The sequence below is a fragment of the Nycticebus coucang genome, chromosome 3, assembly GCF_027406575.1.
Source record: "Nycticebus coucang isolate mNycCou1 chromosome 3, mNycCou1.pri, whole genome shotgun sequence".
Lineage (NCBI taxonomy): Eukaryota > Metazoa > Chordata > Mammalia > Primates > Lorisidae > Nycticebus > Nycticebus coucang.
Window position 1 is genome coordinate 129,559,208 of NC_069782.1, and position 21,562 is coordinate 129,580,769.

Here is a 21,562-nt window from a genome sequence, read left to right on the forward strand (position 1 = left end):
TGGATTGCAATTTTCTCTCAGAATGAGACATTAGGGAATGACTGATGAGGAAGGAATAGCCTTGGCTGGTGGGAAACATATTGATAAAACATCGTACAGGGGGCAGTGCTCATAGCTCAATGGGTGGGGCGCCGGCCACATACACCAAGGCTAGTGGGTTTGAACCTGGCCTGGGCCAGCTGAACAACAATGACAATTACAACAACAACAACAACAAAAAATAGCTGGGTGTTGTGGCGGGCACCTGTAGTCCCAGCTACTTGGGAGGCTGAGCAAGAGAATCGCTTAAGCCCAAGAGTTTGAGGTTGCTGTGAACTGTGACACCACAGCACTCTACCACAGGCAACATAGTGAGACTCTGTCTCAAAACCAAAAACATCGTACAGGGAGCCACCCAAGCTGGTGCTCAGGCCAGGTGTGGTGGTTCACACCTGTAAGTAATCCCAGCACTTTGAGAGGCTGAGATGGGAGGATTTCTCGAGGCTCGGAGTTTGAGACCAACCGAGGCAATATAGTGAGACCACCCCCAACTCTACAAAAAATCCAAAACATTAGCTGAGCCTTGGTGGTGTGTAGCTGTAGTCTCAGCTACTCAGGAAGCTGGGGTGGGAGGATTGCTTGAGCTGAGAAGTTCCAGGCTGCAGCAAGCTGTGATCACCACTGAACTCCAACATGGGTGACACAGCAAGACCTTGTCTCAAAAAATAAAACTTTTAAAAAATATGGAACATATTTCTTCAGGAGTCCAGAGTAAAATAAGCCTGTCTTTAGGCAGATTGCTGTTGCTGACACAGAATCATTTGCCTTTATAATTCTTTCCTTTATCCTAGTTCTTCTTTATCATGGTAAAAAAAAAACAAAACAAAAATGCATAACAAAATTTACCATCTTAACCATTTTTAAGTGTACAGTTCAGAAGTGTTAAATATATCCATGTTGTTGTGAAACAGATCTATCCTAGTTTCTTTTTGCCCCAAACCATCTCTTTTTCTGTATCTTCCTTTCTCTTAAAAGTATCCCAGTTATCCAGATTCAAAATCTTAGAAGCAACGCCCAATTACTTCTTCCCTACTCACTAGCTCTTAATAAACTCTACCTGTGTGTAAATTCTGTTAATTGAGCCTTCAAAATGGCTTTCATTTCCTTATTGCCATCAAGTTCCTTTCATCTTCACAGTAGTCCAAATCATTACTTCCTTCTGCTTCATATCCTGGAAGAATAATATAAAATAAGTAATTCTTGCTTTTAAAATTGCAAGAGTTTTATAAGTCATTTTCTTGTCCCCAGTATTTCTCCCCATTGATTCATTTTTTTTCTTTTTTGTTTTTCGTTTTTAATAGACAGTGGTCTGTCTGTAGCAGTGTCATCACAACTCACTGCAGCCTTTAACTGCTGGGCTCAAGTGATCCTCCCATCTCAGCCTCTCAAATAGCTAGACACATATCACTATGTCTGGATGATTTTTTAATTTGTTTGTAGAGATGGGGTCTTACTATGTTGCCCAGGCTGAGTTCGAACTCCTAGTCTCAACCAGTCCTCCTGCCTTGGCCTCCAAAGTGCTGGGATTAAAGATGTGAGCCACTGTGTCCAGCCTAATCCATCTTTTATTTATTTATTTATTTCGTGCTTTTTTCTTTTTATTGTTGGGGCCATCTTTTATTAAATTAACTTTTCTTATAAAATTTTTTTATCATGTTATTCCTCTGTTTAAAAAAAACCTTCAATGATTCTCCTGACAAAATAAAATACGATGTCGTTAGCCTGGCATACAAGGTTCCGCGTAATCTGACCTCACTTATCTCTCTGGCCTTACCTCCATAAGCATGACGTGATTTTAGGGAATTGACGAGAAGAAAGGAGACTTCGTCTCATGTACAATGCAGAGAATGGATCTCAATCGAGACCCCACCACACCATCAGTATGACACAGATTTGATGAATGCTCTCATTTCTAAGAATGCCTCTTCTATCCCCAAACAATGTTAGCATACAACATTGTGAAGTCATAGGCAGTGAAAGTGAAATGTTTATGCTTCTTGTATGTCTACATTATTTTCATTTGGAAAATAATAAAAATACATTCTCTACTGGAGACCATTATCCTAAATGAAGAATCTCACAAATGGAAAAATAAACACCACATGTACTCTCTAATAATTTGGAACTAATTGATGGGCACAGGTCTAACAGGTACAATGAACACTCTTCAGCTGATGGGCACACTAATAGCCCTGATTTAAGCATTATAAAATCTATCCACATAGCAAAAACATATGTATTCCTTAATATTTTGAAATTTAAAAAATATGGTATAGATATATATTTCCTTTGGAAATTCATGGAACCCAAGTACTGGAAAAATCTTCTGATCTGTTCATCCTTGGCCAAACGCCATCATCTCTCGCCTGGACTACCAGGCTGGCTTCCTAAACGGTTCTCCTAGTATTTTATTTCTTATTAATTTTTAATTAAAGTCATAGATATATACATTTATGGGGTACCATGTATGATTTGATATACAGTGTGGGATGCTCAAACTGATTAACATTACCATCACCTCACTTATTTTTTGTTGTAAGACATTTAAAATTTACTCTTAGTTATTTTGAAATACACTCTTGCACTGTACACATTAGTGAGATACTGCCAAATGCCCCCTTCCTCCTCCCACCCATCACCCTCCTCTCCTCTTCCCCCTCTCCTCTCCCCCTTGCTAGACTATATTCGTGTAAGTGTGTAAGTGTTTATGTATTTGTTTCATAATACTATTGAGTACATTGGATACTTTTTTTTCAATTCTTGAGATACTGTACTAAGAAGAATGTGTTCCAGCTCCATCCAGGTAAACATAAAAGATGTAAAATCTCCATCTTTTTATGGCTGAATAGTATTCCATGGTATACATATACCACAATTTGTTAATCCATTCATGGGTTGATGGGCATTTGGGTTGCTTCCATGACTTGGCAATTATGAATTGGGCTGCAATAAACATTCTGGTGAAAATGGTTTTGTGGTAAAGTGATTTTTGTTCTTCTGGGTAGATACCTACCAAGGGAATTGCAGGATCAAATGGAAGGTCAACTTTTAGTTCTTTGAGAATTCTTCATACTTTTTTCCATAAAGGTTGTATTAGTTTGCAATCCCACCAGCAGTGTAGAAATATTCCCTTCTCTCCACACCAACACATATGATTCTCTCAATTGATGCAGAAAAGGCTTTTGATGATATCCAGTTTCTTTCTTTCTTTCTTTTCTTTCTTTCCTTCCTTCTTTCTTTTTTCCTTTCTTTCCTTTCTTTCTTTCTTTCTTTCTTTGTTTCTGAGTCTCAAGCTGTTGCCCTGGGTAGAATGCCATGGTATCACAGCTCGCAGCAACCTCCAATGCCTGGGCTTAAGCGATTCTCTTGCCTCAGCCTCCCAAGTAGCTGAGACTACAGAAGCCCGCCACAACGCCCGGCTATTTTTTGGTTGTAGTTGTCATTGTTCTTTGGCAGGCCCAGGCTGGATTTGAACCTGCCAGCTCTAGTGTATGTGGCTGGCACTTTAGCTGCTTCAGTTACAGGCGCCGAGCCATAATATCCAGTTTCTCTTCTACCACCCCTCTAATCCATTCTTCACACAGCAACCAGAATCCATTTTTTCCTAAGATATAAACCATATCATGAAACTGCCTTGCTAAAAACCCTCCTATGGCTTCCAATTGATGCTAGAATGAAATCCAAGCATCTTGAAGGCTCTCCCTGACCTTATCTCCAACTACTCTCCTCTCTTTGCTTACTACCTTCAGCCATATAGATCTTTTTGCTCCATAATCCTGCCCAATTTGTTCTTGTCCCCAGATATTACTATTCCTTTCACTTGGAATGCTTTTCCCTAGAGCTGTACCAAATGGCTCCTTCCTATCTTTCAGATCTCACCTCAGAGATCACATCCTCAGACAATTCCATGATCACATCTAAAGAAGGCCTCTAGTCACTCCCTATTGATTATCTTGTTTCATAGAACGTATAATCAGCAACTATTTTGCCATTTGTTTATTAGCTATCTCCCCCACCCCCAAACAACCATGACAGCAGGAGTTCGTTTCTTTCTTCTTCATAGGTGTAACCATAGTGCATAGAATAGTGTCTATGTTCTTGTCATATGTGTTGAATGAATGAATGTGCCATTTCCAGGGAGTCTTGATGGAGACTATCCTCTCTTGATTTATCTCCAGTAAAGATTCCCCAGTTGTTTTGACAATGAAGTCCATCATCCAATAAGTTTAGGTATTGACATCTAACTTAAATCCTTCCTAAAGCAATGGCTGTCCTTTCTCATTTTTCTGGTGCTCAATGGAATCATTTAGTTGCCTTTTAACAAAAACAAGTTTCTTATCAGGCTTTCTTAACAATAACTCTACTTCTCATGATTTCTAACATTCTCCTCTGGTCCTTGTCAAAGTTCTCCATCTCAAGCTTCATTTGTAAAGACCAATATTCAACACAAATATTACTGAAATAATACCTATGTAAGAAATATTAAACTTAAAAATATCTACCTTAAATAGGACAGTCTTGGGCCACTTCTATAATTCTAGCATTCTGGGAAGCTGAGGCAGATGGATTGCTTGAGCTCAGGAGTTTGAGAGCAGCCTGAGCAAGAGTGAGACCCCATCTCTAAGAAAACAAAAAAATTAGCCAGATGTGGTGGTGTACGCTTGTAGTCCCAGCTACTCTGAAGACTGAGGCAGGAGGATCGCTTGAGGACTTTGAGGTTGCTATGAGCTCTGATGATACCACGGCACTCTAGCCTAGGTGACAGAGTGAGACTCTGCTTTTAAACAGAAAAAAATAGTTCTACATCACCCTACCTGTTTTAAAATCTCTTTTTTCTAAAGGTTCAATATGAGTTTTCATAACAGGTTTTTGTGAAAATGCTTGAACCTTCTTAAGAATCTGTAAATTTGGCTCGGTGCCTGTGGCTCAAGCGGCTAAGGCGCCGGCCACATACACCTGAGCTGGTGGGTTCGAATTCAGCCTGGGCCCGCCAAACAACAATGATGGCTGCAACCAAAAAATAGCCAGGCGTAATAGTGGGCGCCTACAGTCCCAGCTACTTGGGAGGCAGAGGCAGGAGAATCGCTTGAGCCCAGGAGTTTGAGGTTGCTGTGAGCTGTGATGCCACAACTCTCTACCCAGGGCGACAGCTTGAGGCTCTGTCTCAAAAAAAAAAAAGAAAAAAGAATCTATAAATTCAAATGAGAAGCTTGTTTTCTTTTTTGAACAGAGTCTCACTTCGTTGCCCTTGGTAGAGTGTCATGGTGTCATAGCTCATAGCAACCTCAAATTCTTGGGCTCAAGTGATCCTTTTGCCTCAGTTTTCATTTTTAGTAGAAATGGGGTCTCACTCTTGCTCACTCTGGTCTTGAACTCCTGAGTTCAAGCAATCCACCCACCTCAGCTTCCCAGAGTGCTAGGATTACAGGTGTGAGACACCACGCTTGGCCTCAAATGAGAAGTTTTGAAATAACTAAAGGGTGCAGATCCTAGAAAAGCTACTTCACATTGCTGGCTCACCTGTATTGTTTTGGCCACTCCGTACAAAGCAGTTTACAGGTACAAGTTCTGAAATCCCAATGACCCAGAGGAAAGTTGAATGAAAAACACTTAAAACACACCAGAGTTAAAACTCTCTAGCTCTCTGAACACCTTGTAGGTGTCTTACAATTTCATTCACTTCCGATACTATGTACCTGGAGTTAGCATCAGAGTCCACAAGTTAAGGGCTCAGTCCCACAAGACTGCCCCCATTTCAGATGCCAATTACAAGTCGGAGCCTCAAGTACTTTTGACCAACCGGCTGTAAATCAGGTGTTCCCACAACCTCCACCATGGGTTCGATAATTTGCTAGAATGTCTCGCAGACCTCATGGAAACACTTTACTTATGTATGCTGTTTTATTTTATTTTGTTTTATTATTATTTTTCTTTTCAGACAGAAAGAAAACTCTATTGTCCTGGGTAGAGTGCTATGGCGCCATCATAGCTCACAGCAACCTCAAGTGCTTGGGCTCAAGCAATCCTCTTGCCTCAGCCTCCTGAGTAGCTGGGACTACAAGCACCTGTCATATGCCTGGCTATTTGTTCTATTTTTAGGAGAGATGGGGTCTCACTCTAGCTCAGGCTGGTCTCATTCCTGAGCTCAAGCAATCCATCTGCCTTGGCCTCCCAGAGTCCTAGGATTATAGGCACAAGCAACCATGCCTGGCCTGCTGGTTTATTTTCAAAGATGTGATTCAGGAACAGCCAGATGAAAGAGATACATAGGGCAAGGCATAGGGAGGGGCACAGAGCTTCCATTCCCTCTCTGGGCACATCACCCTTCCAGCACCTTTATGTGTTCATGAACTGAGAAGCTCATTAAATCTTGCTGTTCTAGAGTTTTTATAGAGCTTAATCTCTAGCTGCCCCCTGCCCCCTTTCAGAGGTTGGTGGGTGGGGCTGAAAATTTCACTTGGTCTTTCTGGTGAGCAGCCTTATCCTGAGGCTATCTAGTGGCCCCATCCAAAGTCATCGTATAATCATAAACTCAGGAGTGATTGAAAGGGGCTCTTGTGAATAAAAGACATTCTCATCACTTAGGAAATTCCAAGAGTTTTTTGAGAGTTCTGTGCTAGGAGCCGGGGGCAAAGATCAAATGTATTTCTTATTATACCAGAACAGTGAAAAAATATACCATGCATATAATCATTATGAAAAGGTGAAAGGTATTAATATAAAATGAATACTATGAATTTCAAGGCCAAAAACTTTTAATGGTACAGAGAGGGATATTTCACATTAATAAAGGTTCAAATCATTAAGAAAATATGACCATCATAAAATTGTATGCACCTAACTCAAAGCTTCAGAATTTATTAAAAAAAAATACAAGGAGAAATCAGAAACTGCATGATCCTTATGAGACACTTTAACACCCTTCTCTGAGAAATCCATAGGTAAGTAGGTTGAAAATACATAAAAGCAATATGAATTCATGTCCAGCTTAATACAGATACAGATGGTTACCTTTAGAAATATATATAGATAAGTGTGCATACATGGGTTAGTAAACACACATATCCTTGCTCTAGAAATAAGCTTCTAGAAATAATGACACCCCAGTAGCAATAAGCTCACCTAATGCCAAGATCTTGGTTCATAATATCATTCTCCAATGAAAAGAACCAGGTTCATATCCTATTAACAATGCCAAAAAAAATAAGGAAGGAAGGAAGTGAAGGAGGGAGGGAGGGAGGAAGGAAGAAAAAAAGAAAAAGAAAAGAAAAAATGAACCAGGACAACTTAGAGAAATGGCTGATTCTAGGACTGGGGCAGAAAATAAGAAAATATACAAGATAAGCCTGGAGCATGTTATAGTGCCAGGAAGTAAGGAAGTGCTAAGAAAGAAAAAGAAAACTCACAATGATAGAGATACGTCAAAAGGACACAGGAGCCAACAGAGAGAGCTTCCAAAAGCCAAATCTGGAACAATCTAGCAAGAAAATAAATAAAGCAATAATGAATTATAATCCAAGGCATAAAATAAATATCCACTAGTTCTTATTGACATAAATGAAGATTAAATAAATAGACAGAGGAGAAGAGACAAATCTTCCAGGTAGAAGAATTCCAAATAATTTATATGGATACTCCACTCTCAAGGAGGTGGAAGGTAACTACTCATTCCCCAAGTGTGGGCTTTGCATAAGTGACTTCTTTGCAAAGATTAGAGTAGGGAAAAGAGTGGAAAAGAATAACCTTACAGTAGAACACAAATACTACTGACAAATAATATCTCAGCAAGGTGGTCAAGGTCTAAATCAACAGCAATAAGTCAAAATGATAATATGTACTCTTCATTTGATGTGATGAAAATGGCACTTTCCCTCTGTGGTCTTCTTCTCCAAAGCCCATCACCCCAGTCTAACTATGACAAAAACATCAGATGAATACCAGCTGAGGAACATTTTACAAAATACCCCATAAGTACTTCTTACACCTGTCAAAGTCAACAAAAATGAAGAAAGTTTGAGAAACCATCACAGCCAAGATGACCCTAGGGAGACATGACGAGTAAATGTATTATAGTGTTCTGGATAGAATCTTGGAACAGAAAGGGCTATCAGGGAAAAACCTAAGTAAATATGAATAACCTTTAAATTTTAGTTAATTGTAACATCACATGTTATAAGCCAAGCACAGAAAGAAAATTCGCATATTCTCACTCACATGTGAGACCTTAATATTTAAAACAATCTCATGGAGACAGACTAGAATGAAGGTTACCAGAGACTGGGAGGAGTAGTAGGGAGGGGGAGAAAAAGTGGTAAGTGGGCAAAAAAGTGGGGATGATTAGTGGGTGCAAAAATATAGTTAGATATATAGAATAATATTTGATAGCATAGCAAAGTGACTTTAATCAACAGTAAGTTAGGGTATACTTTAAAGTAACTAAGAGTGGAAATGGAATATCCCTGACACAAAGAAAGGAGGAATGTTTGGATTCAGTCAAAAAAGAAAGAAAAGAAGAGAAATAAAGAAATGAGAAATGCCTGAGGTGATACGTACTCCAATTATCCTGATTCAATTGATTCATGTAGTATGTCTGTATCAAAATATCATAAAGATATACAACTATAAACATATAACATCATAAAGATATACAACTATAGACCAGGTGTGGTGGCTCATGCCTGTAATCCTAGAACTCTGGGAGGCTGAGATGGGTGGATTGCTTGAGCTTAGGAGTTCAAAAACAGCCTGAGCAAGAGCAACACCCTGTCTCTACTAAAAACAGAAAAACTGAGGCAAGATGATCACTTGAGCCCAAGAGTTGAGGTTGCTGTGAGCTGTTACACAATTACCATCTACTCAGGGTGTCAAAGTGAGACTCCATCTCAAAAAAAAAAAAAAAGAGATATACAGCTATTTACATGCCCATAATTATTAAAAATAAAAACAAAAGAGAATAACATCATTAATTAAAACCTATGAAGTACCACATTAAACTAAGACGATAAACTAGGGAATACTAAATTTTGGGTATATGGAAGTATCTTTGCATTTTTTATGTAAATTCAAGTTCTAAAAATAGAATCTATAAGGAACGATACACCCATACATAAAAGAACAAAAACTTGAATAATGTAATTTAAAAGCTCAATCCAGAACTTCATTTCTAGTAGTACAAGACTAATACCTTAAACAACACTATTGTTGAAAACATCTAAAACAACTGAATACAATATTTAAAAACACCTTTTTGAATGAATTGGATGAGCTGAGACAATAATAAGGAACACTCTGAGGTCAAATACATAGTTAAAGAAGTCAGAGCAGTAATTTTAAAAAGGTGAGTATAAAGCCAGCTTTTACCCTGAAGGCATTTGGTAAGCTTAAACAAACCCAAATTTGTTTTCCAGGGTTTGGAGAGTTACTGAGAAAGAATAAAAAGACTAGTGCCCTTCTAAAGTGGGAAGTCTGGTAAGAGAGCTCTCCTTCCTTTATAAAGTCAGGACTTCCAAAATGCCCTCTGTGTAAAACTCAACTCAAAATAAAAATTAACTCCCCTTTCATTCTGAAAGAAATATTTTTCCTGCATTAAACCATAGAAATGGAAAAGTTCTCCAGAGAATTCCATATAGACTTACAGTCTGAATTCATATTACTCAGCCAGTTTAACAAAACTAAGGAAAAAAATTTTTATTTTAAAGTGTCTATGGGTTGAAAGTGCTACCAGATGTCTGGCAAAAGCAAATTTATATTATTTTATGGAGGACTTACTTTTTTTTTAATGTTTCTGTAATTTTAGAAGGAAAGGTCTCTCAAGGAAATCTCAAAATAGAGTTCCCAGAAATATAATCTCATTGCAAAAATTCACAAAACACATAAAAAAAATAAAGCACCATGAGTGAGAGAGAATATGAAATAGCTTATAAAATTTAGATATTTGGATCATCTGGCACAGAATTTAAAATAAATATTTTAATACACTTTTTAAAAAGTAGAAATTGAAAATGTGTCTATAAAAGTCACAATAAGTATTACAAAATAAGGAGATAAAACTTATTGTGATGAAAATGTAATAACTGAAATTTAAAGCTCAATGGATATGTTAATGCAGATAATAGGTCAAGAAAACTGAGAGACAGCTGAGCAAAATTACCCAGCATGAATTCCAAAAAGACAAAGATATGCAAAAGACAAAAAGGAAGTAAGGAAAGATAGAAAGGAACAGTACTAGCAGAGATTCAATTATAATTCGAGAAGTGGAGAGAGATAACAGACAAATGCAATATTTGAAGAGGAAATGGCTGAGAATTTCCCAGCAGTAGTAAAAACATACCAAGCCACAGATTGGGGAATCCAACAAATCACCAGAAGTTTAAGTAAAAAGAAATTCATCTTTAGAAACAGCATAGCAGAACTGCAGAACATTTAAGGCAAAAAAAAAAAAAAAAAAGAGCTTAAAAGCAATCAGGAAGTTGGTACTGTTTTTTTCAAAGGAAAGATTGTTAGACTTACAACTGACTTTTTTTTTGGACAAGGTCTCACTCTGTCTCCTGAGCTAGAACAGTGGCATCATCATAGCTCACAGCAACCTCAAACTCCTGGGCTCAAGTGATCCTCCTGAGTAGCAGGGATTACAGGTGCATGCCACCATGCCCTGGCTAATTTTTTCTATTTTCAGTAGACATGGGTCTTGCTCTTGCTCTTGCTCAGGCTGGTCTTGAACTCCTGACCCCAGGGAATCCTTCTGCCTTGGTCTCCCAGAGTGCTAGGATTACAGGCTTGAGCCACTGTGCCCAGTCTACAGCTGACATTTTAACAGGAATGATGAAACCCAGAAAAAAATGGAATTATATCTGTATATGCTCAAATAAAATAGCTCTAAAACAAAAGCATTTACATTCAGTGAAACTATCTTTCAAAAACAAGAATGAAATAAAAATGTTTTCAAATGAAAGCTGAGAAAATTTGTTACCAACAGATGTTCACTACAGGAATTCAGATAGAAGGAAAATGGTTTGTTTTTAAAGACAAAACATAAAATAATTAGCAAAGAAAGTAGTAAATATGTGAGTGAACCTGAAAAAGCAATGACTAGATGAAACAATAATAATAGTGCCTTGTAGGGTTTAAATAAAGCAAGATAGAACTAAAGTGCAAGACAATAAAAGCATACATGTTGGAAGGGAGTTTCAGGTAGGGGGACCAGATGTCAGGTCTGTTTTCCCTGGTTCTTGGGTGCTAATAATGAAGAATGGTTACTGGTGCCAAGTCAACGAGCAAATGAGCAGACCAAGCAGGTGCCACCAGGCAAAGTGCCCAAGTTTATTAAAGCATAGAATGTTCCAGAGAAGAAACAGGTCAACACCTGCAAGTGGAGAAGACTTTGCGTTTAAAGACAGAATATAGAAAGGATAGTAAACTCTGTGAATGATGTTTACAGAAGAAACAGAAAAGGTAGCCAAAGCTCTACCCCTCAAAACAATGATACTAGACTCAGATCGTTTTATGTAGATCCTAACAAATCTTGAAGGAAATTATAATTTCCACATTGTATTATAATCTGTATCAGGGCTTAGATGAAAGATGAAAGAAAAAGATGAAAGTCTTCCAATTCATTCCAGAAATCTAGCATAATCCTACTACCAACACCAAACAAAGATAACATTTTTTAAAAGGATAGGCCAATTTTACTTGTCCTTATAGATGAATATCCAGGATGACATGTCGGCAGTGTAATCCAGCAACATAGTAAAATAATAACATCATGGACCAAGAAAAGTTCATCCCAGGAATACGTGGATGGTTTAAAATTAGGAACTATATTAATGTAATTCACTACATTAACATTTTAAAGAAGATCCATTATCATCACAATAGATACCCCCAATACAATACAATAAGATTAAAAACCATTACAGAGTTTTTAAAAATTGGCAGAAATATTGAGAAAATGCATAAGCCTCATAAAGGATTCACAACAACAACAAATATATATATATTTAAGGCTGGTCAAGTGAAACAGTGTGAGTGAAGAAGAAACAAAGGAATCTGTAACTGGTTGTGATCAATTAGTTGTAAACACCAGGGCACTCAGACCAGCCACCAAAAATCTTATTTAATGATGAAGTATTGCATTTCCTCTAAAATAAGATAAGATTAGGAGGCCCACACCACTACTAACATTGTATTCAAGTTTGGTCAATGCAATGGAAGAACAAAAATCAAGAAATCTAAACACTGAAAAGAGAAGGCAATTTGATGATATTTACTCAAATTTTAAGTAGATATATCCACAAGTTTTAGATGGCCAATTGAACACATGTACTTTTTTGCTCTTACTACTGGGAACCCATCTTATTAAACTGATGACAAATAACATGAATAAATAAAATGAACACAAGTGAAAATAATGAAGGGATCTGTCAACAAATGAAGATTTCAACCAACATTATTTTTCTCTTGTGATAGAGTCTCACTCTGTCACTCAAGCTAGAGTGCTGTCGCATCATAGCTCACAGCAACCTCAAACTCCGGGCCTTAAGTAATCCTCCTGCTTCAGCCTTCCAAGTAGCTGGGACTACAGGTGCCCTCCACAACACCCAGCTAACTTTTCTATTTTCAATAAAGACAGGGTCTTGCTCTTGCTCAAGCTGGTCTTGAACTCCAGCTCAAGTAATTCACCCACCTCAGCCTCCCAAAGTTCTAGGATTATAGGCATGAGCCACTGCACCCAGCCAAAATTTTTTATTTTTAGTTATTAATATTACAGGTACATAATAGTTGTGTTTCTTTATAAAGTACTTGTGAGGTTTTAATACAGGCATACAGTGTGAATTAATTGAATCAGGATAATTGGGGTATTCATTCCCTCAGGCATTCAACCCTCAGGCATTCATTTCTTCGTGTTAGGAATAGTCCAATTTCACTCTTTTAGTTATTTAAAAGTACACCCTAACTTATTGCTGACTATGATCACTTTGCTGTGCTATCAGATATTGTTCATTCTACTTAACTATTTTTGTACCCATTAAAAAAGTAATATATACTCTGTTTTGAGTTGAATTTTGTCCCCCCTCCAAAATATATTTAAGCCTTAGCATGTGATTTTATTTAGAAATAGAGTTGTTGTAGGCTGTAATTAGTCAAAGTAAGATGAGGTCATGCTGGGTAGGTTCTTAATCCAATATGATGGTGTCCTTACAAGAAGAAAAGGGACAGAGAGACACAGACACACAGGGAGAATACCATGTGATGACAGAAGCAGAGACTGAAGGGCTGTGCCTACAGGCCAAGGAATGCTAAGGATTGCCAGCAATACCAGAGAAAGTCTTGGAACAGATTCTTCCTCTGAACACCCAAAGAGGAACCAGTTCTGCTGATGCCTTAAGCTTGAATTTCTGCCTTCTAAACTATGAGAGGACGCATTTCATTTGTTTTAAGCCTCCTGGTTGTGGTTTGTGGTGTTTTGTTATATAACTAATAGACAACTATTTTAAATTGCACATGAACTTTAGGGACACCGTGTATATCATAGAAATTAAGCAATCCACCTGCCTCGACCTCTCAGAGGGCTGGGATTACAGGCATGAGCCACCATGCCTGGCCCAAATGAGTTTTCTACATCAATTACTTCTTTCTCAGTCATGGCATATTGCTTCCAAGTTGAACATCCTCAAAAAGACAGCGGAAATAAAACTGTAAAGTAAAAAAGGGATGGGTTAACCAGGACCCTTCAGTCATCGATTACTTCCTGCCTAGACTGTCCTCACAAAGAGAGGGAATTCTGAGTACAGGTCAGTGAGTGTGAAAGGGAATCATTGACACAAGTTATGTTATTCAACGTTAAACTCTCTTAAGCAGCTATCACTTACTGACATGGATGCGGCTGTTTGGGGGTTGTACAAAGATACGCTCAGCTTCAATCCCATCCATCTGCTACTATAGGGCTTCTAGTTTTTCTAAATTCTTCTCTCCTTTCTTACCTATTTTAGGAAGAATTTTTCTACCTCATGCTTCTCCTTTCTCTTCTCCTCATTTTTCTCCTTTTGAAAAAAAAAATACGGGCGGCGCCTGTGGCTCAAGGAGTAGGGCGCTGGTCCCATATGCTGGAGGTGGCGGGTTCAAACCTAGCCCCGGCCAAAAACCAAAAAAAAAAAGAAAAAAAAAATACATGGAATATTTTAGAGACCCTGAGAAGCTCAAGTTGACAGAGATACATTTTCCACTCTGTTACGCTCTCATTCAAATTCCCCGGGAAGGAAACCTGCTTGGCTTAACTGGGGAGAGCACTCACTTAGTTATAATCATTGGTGGTGGGAATGAGGGGTGGTGGAGGGCTGGCCTGTGACACAAAATCACTGCTAGGTAAGATAGCCCATAGCAGTGCTCATTAAGAGCTGGATAGATACTCCAATGTGCTCTACTCAAGCTATCAGGTACAATAATTCTCTTTTTCCTTCTCTCTCTCTTTATTTATTTATTTATTTTTGAGGCAGTGTCTTGCTCTGTCACCCCAGCTAGAATGTAGTGGTATTAATATAGTTCACTGTAACCTCAAACTCTTGGGCTCCAGCAATCCTCCTGCCTCAGCTTCCCAAATGGCTGGGACTATAAGGTGCACAACAACCATGGTCTGGCTAAGTTTTATACTTTTTGTAGAAACTAGGTCTCACTTTGCTCAGGCAGGTCTGGAACTCCTGGTCTCAAACAATCCTCCCACCTCACCCTCCCAAGGTGCTAGGATTACAAACATGAGCCACTGTTCCCATCCTAGTTATAATAATTCAATGAATAACCTTATATACACATCTTGATAAACATCTGATTACTTCCTTAGGATTCCTAAAGATGAAATTAGTGGGTCAAAGTGTACTAACAAATTTTTTTTTAATGCATCATTCAAGTAATAAAGTTTTAAGTTCATGTTATTAAATTCATTTCAAAAACATTGGATTAATTCCTACTCCCACTAGCAGTCTATAAAATGATCATTTGACAAAACACGATACCTTTGCTAGTATTGGATCTCCTTGTTTTCAAACTTTTGCTGATTTGATAAGTGAAGATGCCAGCTCACTATTTTAATCTGCCTCTTGCAGTGCTCACTTCAGCAGCACATATACTAAAATTGGAACGATAGAGAGAAGATTAGCAAGGCCCCTGCACAAGGATGACATGCAATTTCATGAAGCATTCCATATTTTTAGGCCTTTATTGGTGATAAATACAGTAGTCCCCTCTTATCTGGAGTTTTGCTTTGCATGGTTTCAGTTACCTGTAGTCAGTCATGGTCTGACAATATTATATGGAAAACTCCTGACATAAACAATTCACAAGTTTAAAGAAAAAAACTTGCTTGTTGTAATCAGTGAAGCTGAATAAATCTAATTTCATCCTCTTGTCTTCACTACCGTAATTCAGCCTTTGTCTTTTCTCACTTGGATTTCTGCAACTGGCCCTAAATTGTCTCTGTCTTCCACATCATCCTCACATAAGCCATCTTTCAACATTGCCAAAACCTTCTAATATACAAAGTTTATGTTACACATCTGCTTAAACACTTTGATGGTTTCCAAGTGCCTTCATAAAGATAAAATTCAAACTCCTTAGCATAGGCCCTTCCCCACGTGCATCCTTCCTCATTTCTCTGGGCTTCAACCTCTCTGTTATGCATTCACACTACAGCCACAATGGCCTAGTAACAGTCCTCCAAAAGTACCCTGTTGTTTCACAGATTTGTGATATCTTTTGTTATTCCTGCTAGATGGAACCCCCTTTCTTTCCATCACTATTGGTAAACTCTTATTCAATTTTTTTTCCAGGTCTTTGCATCTCCTAGGAAGCCTGCCTCTGCTTCCCTCTCCTATTCCTTTAGGTATACAACCTCCACACTCTTAAAGAGCTCCAGGTGTCTCCCTCCTTCGGCACTTTCGAGTACTTACTTGTGTGTTCTTCTAGGGGACTGTAAGTGGTGACAGCCTCCTTTATCACTGTGATTCAGAGTCTTACACAGAGCCAATTAAATAGACAAATTAACATTTCCATGTTTTCTCATGAAAAATACAACAAAGCAAATATGCCACTATTAAAGTTTTAAATAAGGTCTAAAATAATATCAAGCAAACACTTTCAGAAGACAAACTAGAATAAAAGATTAAGAATTTTGGTTGTACCAACCCAGGAATGGATTAACAAGCTGTGGTATATGTATACCATGGAATACTATTCAGCCATTAAAAAAATGGAGACTTTACATCCTTCGTATTAACCTGGATGGAAGTGAAAGACATTATTCTTAGTAAAGCATCACAAGAATGGAGAAGCATGAATCCTATGTACTCAATTTTGATATGAGGACAATTAATGACAATTAAGGTTATGGGGGGGAAGCAGAAAGAGGGATGGGGCGGTGGGGCCTTGGTGTGTGTCATGCCCCTTTATGGGGGCAAGACATGATTGCAAGAGGGACTTTACCTAACAATTGCAGTCAGTGTAACCTGGCTTATTGTACCCTCAATGAATCCCCAACAATAAAAAAAAAAAAAAAAGAATTTTGGTTGTAAAATGCTTTAATAAATCAGTTGCTGATATAAAATCCCAAGAGGTCTAAGAACATTGTTTTTTATTATTTATGTGATAACAGTAAAAGTTATTGAATAGTTATTAGGTAGGTGCTTTAACTAACAGGTATTAGTTTTAGTACCTGTGCAAACGTGGATTGTTTTACATGAGACTCCTGATTTGAGGGCACTGAGGAAATTCTAGACTTAGGATTTGGAAATGATGAGAGGAGATCAAGAGGGTTATAAAGTTAAAAACAAAAGTATGGTAGAACGCATAATTTTCTTTATAACCCATTGTATCTAAGCCATAGCATTAGAGACTTTATTCTTCATTATCAAGGTCATTAAAATAGCAATACTTAAATACAAATTGAAATAAATTAAAAAGCTCCCAATTCATTCTTAGACTAAAACCCAAATATTCAGCAAAATGAGATTACTCGCATATCTCACAGTTTATACTCTTCTGCTCTTTTAAAAAAAGGGGGAGAGAGAAAGAGAGAGAGAGAGAGAGAGAGGTATCTTTGGGACCTAACACAGAAAGCTATAAAACATATTATTGGCTTGGCGCCTGTGGCTCAAGTGGCTAAGGTGCCAGCCATATACACCTGAGCTGGCGTGTTCGAATCCAGCCTGGGTCTGCCAAACAACAATGATGGCTGCAATCAAAAAATAGCCAGGCATTGTGGCTGGTGCCTGTGGTCCCAGCTACTTGGGAGACTGAAGCAGGAGAATCGCTTGAGCCCAGGATTGGAGGTTGCTGTGAGCTGTGATGCCACTGCACTCTACCCAGGGGGACAGCTTGAGGCTCTGTCTTAAAAAAATAAAAATTATTAAATGAGAAAAGCAATTTGCAAAATATAATTTATATAGTCTCATTTTTTATGAAAAATGTTTATATATTTATATACATATGTGCATATTTTAAAAACCTGAAAGATCATCTAAAACTTAACAGTTATTACCCTTGAAGGGAGAAAGAGAGTCACTGGAGGGGACTTGCACTCTTTCTCTATTTCTGTCATGTGTAAGTTTTTATAATAAGAATGATTGATTCTATAAAAAGTAATGAAAGTATTAAATTTTTCCTTTTGGAAAAAAATTCTGAGGAGGTAGGACGGTGTCATAGGGAACTTGTTTTTTTTTGTTGTTGTTGTTTGTTTGTTTAGACAGAGTCTATGTCACCCTGGGTAGAGTGTCGTGGGGTCACAGCTCACAGGAACCTCAAACTCTTGGGCTTAAGTGATTCTCTTGCCTCAGCCTCCCAAGTAGCTAGGACTATAGGTGCTCACGACAACTCTTGGCTATTCATTGGTTGCAGTTGTCATTGTTGTTTAAGCAGGCCTGGGCGGGGCTCTACCTGGCCAGCTTCAGTGTATGTGGCCGCCATCCTACTCACTGAGCTACAGGCACTGAGCCAGGGAACTTGTTTTAAATTAGTTCCCCCTTTTCACACAAAAACTGCCCAAATCTACTCTACCTACCAATGAGTTTTTCCATCCCCAGGAAGTTCCTACTCAAGTAAATGGTAAGAACCCTGCCTCCTGTGGTGAGGGAAAAAGTCAAGGTTGAAATTCCTTACCACTTGACTCTGAGTCTGAAATTGACTCTGCTGCCCCCCTTCTGAATGAAGAGAGAGAAAAGGACCTAAAGTTGTTTGTGGAGGGTCAAAGCTGACTGAGCTCATCTCACATTAAGGTTTGGATTCCAAATAATACTTGGTATGGAAGATTCCTTGTGGACAACAAAGATACACAATCGAAATACTAAGGTCAAGCTCCCTAAATCATTTGGCCCAAATAATCTAGATAATGATTTCATTTAATAATTCCTTCCTTTCTAATTCACTTTGCCAGCATGGATCTGGCCAGAGAAGGTTTGGAAGCAGGAGGAACAAGGATAAAGGAAGGGAACAATGGTGTTTGGGGAGCCCTTAAGAAAGGTGATGTGGATGCGGAAATAGATGTTGCAGCCAAATGGAAGTAAGTTTGGAGCCCTTGAGGAGCATCTGCACTGTGACTGAGGCAACCCTTCCTCCCTAGGGGAACAGCTGGGGCAGCAACTCAGAGAGAAACGAGCTAGGGCTTGGATCCTTGGGTCCTCATGGTCCCACTGTCTAAGTTAAAGAGGGCAGGGATTTTGAGGTCACTTTTGTCTGCCTGTTGAAATCTCTTCCCTTCCTTGAAGCTCACATTCTTCCTTCTTCAGAAAACTTTGCCTAAATAAGCCAGTATGATTGGAATCAGTTTTTAGCAAGTTAATACTTTATGAAACTACCTTATTTTATTATCACCTTACTAAGTGATACTATAACAGGTGTTCGATAAGTAATCGTATGATGGGAAAGTTCCTGAAGCTTCTTGATCTTCTCTCTAACTTGGTTGAGTTGTGTCCCCATATGCTCAAACCAGAGGGCTGGAGGTTCACCAGCACGTGGTCTATTTTTTTCTGAGGGAAGCTATTCTGAATGCAAATTTAGTCTCAAAGCTACAAAGGACAATAGGGAAAGCACAGACCCTTCTAATTCCCTTTTGGGGACTAGGCTGTGTGTGTGTGTGTGTGTGCACGTGTCTGTATGTGTCTGCGTGTCAGGGTGCGTGGGTGGGGGAAGGTCGTGGTGTGGTGGGAGGGGACAGGAAGAGGCAGGAAAGAGAGACTCCACGCAGTGATTATGTAGAAGGGATTTGCTATGTCTCTTTCCCCCTCCCCTTTCTTTGTCCTCTTTCTCCTGGTCCCCTTCTTCTGCATTTGTCTGGGAGGATCCTGGAGTGTTCTTTTGATCGACTCAATCTTTTTCTGGCACTTGAGTTCTGATTGGCTGAAGGACTTAGAGAGGAAAAAAAACTTTAATTAAGTAGATAATCTCTTCTTTGGACGTTTGGCAGCTCCATTTCACCTCCCCTTAACTCTGTTTGGGATCGCTTACACGCCAAGGAAGTTGGGCTTTGAGAATTCCATCCCACTACCTCTGAGGAGAATACTTCTCCATTTGCTTGTCTATCTCCTATTTTTTAGAATTTTCTCTCTCTGTTATCCAGAGGATTATGTTTCTTATGAAGCCTTCTGTGTGCATCTTTCTTTTCACCTGTGTCCTCCAACTCAGCTATACCTGGTAAGTAATTTGGAGTCCACCTGGAACTAAAAATAGGTAAGTGTATGTTGTATAATGGAGAAAACTCATTTTCATTTCCAGAAATGTAGGAAACCTTGAGATCTCTCCTGGAAAAAACTATTTTATGGAATAGGGCTCTTCCTAAATTTATAGCTGATTTTAGTAAATCTTTAGGACACCAACCAAAAAAGGATTAAAAGATAGGGGGTTCCTACTTTTATAAATTGCTATACCACAAATACTCCAAGTGATTTAGGAGCATGTACAGTAGCCCTTATTGCCAAATCCTGATGTCAGTATTGTGGATGGAGAGGTGTCTCAAGGCAGATTCTACTATGTATTGAATCTGATCTTGAAATGAAGGCTGGAGACAAAATGCAATGGGATCTTATTTTACACTTTCTGATGTGAATTTTTTCAGAATACTCTAAATAACTGCTTAGATTATCATGTCCTAGATATTAAAAGTTTATTTGAACTACTGAGTTGGCATTGGGTTCACAAACATGTTTGAAATCAAATATTTTAGAAATTTAAACTTCTCTACAAATTTAATTTGTTCAATTTACAAAAATTTCTGAATTAATCAGAACATCAGATAACGCGTGTTTTGTAAACTATAAACCATTGCACAAGTCATAGCAAATATTATCACCTTTCTCATTTAGCTCTTAGAAACCACATAAAGTATCTCTACATCCAACTGTTAATAAGCCAGTACATAATAACATACAGAATGCAGGTTGCCAGGGTATTGGGAGTTTCTCTTCAATTTAGATAGAAGCTCAATCTCTCTCTTCATCAGTTCTCATTTTGACCATCTATTTATCCAAGATACAAATCCAATTGCTACATAAACTGTTTAGGAAACAAGAATATGAATGTCTTTGCTGAAATAAGCTTCTTACGCTAATTATTGAGAGTGTATTCTTATCATAAGTGACTATAGCCATTTTTATTGGAGGGCTGATAAGAAGTATGCCAACTTAATACAAATATTTGCAACTTAATGTGATAATTGGCAACATTTCTGATTACAATCTGAAGCACCAAATAATTGGTCCATTTTTAATTGGCATTTTAGTGAAATATTTCGATGTTAAAAAAAAATCTTTCTTCTCTCGCTCCCTGTCATGAGAACAAAAAGACAAAAGGGAGAGGAGACTATTTCAGAGCATTTCTACTGATGTTCATGGTATTCTTCAGCTGATTCAGTATCAGCAAAAGAGAAACACGAGATTCCTTTCCCTAGTCACCAGGGCGGTGTGAAGAATTGTTCTATAAAAAATACCTTTACTGTGTGTTCCCTTCCCTGCTGGAGGGGGTCATGTTCATTTCATTCCGATACTGACACAGCCACACTGAAAGGTGGCTGGGTTGCTTGTCTGTCCAAATTCAAGTGTGTGGATTCAAAAAGAAAAAGAAAAAAAGAGATGTGAAAGAAAGTTCTAATTTAAAAACAGGGTTGAAAAACCCCTTCTTGCCTTGCCTGACTTTGAGAAGAAAATATACAAATCTCCTGTATAATGTAATTAGATTTTAATCGCTCTTTTCTATAAGCCCCAATTTGAATTACACATTATACTTTGCCAAGGATCTGGTTTTGGTAGCATTTGGAAAAGTGATTTTTTTTTCTTTTTTGGAAAAGTGATTTTTTAATGTTAACATTAAACCTTGATTATTCTTGTAACGAAACAGGGTTTTACATAAGGTCACCTTCCCCTTTGTGCCAGGCAGAGAAATTTGACCAAGCACAGCCTTTGAAATGTTTCTCTTAATACTTCATTATCAACCTTTTATGTAAGGACCTCAAAAGCATTTAACAAATAGAGAACCACAATTTCTGCTTGGC

The 21,562-nt window shown here is 38.3% G+C and overlaps 1 non-coding gene across 1 annotated transcript; it reads left to right on the forward strand.

The window, feature by feature from the left end:
- The first annotated feature begins 15,133 nt into the window (after window positions 1-15,133).
- On the forward strand, window positions 15,134-15,240 carry LOC128582700 (U6 spliceosomal RNA). The gene has a single exon (XR_008379147.1). It is a non-coding gene; the product is annotated as a U6 spliceosomal RNA (small nuclear RNA).
- The last annotated feature ends 6,322 nt before the right edge of the window (window positions 15,241-21,562 follow it).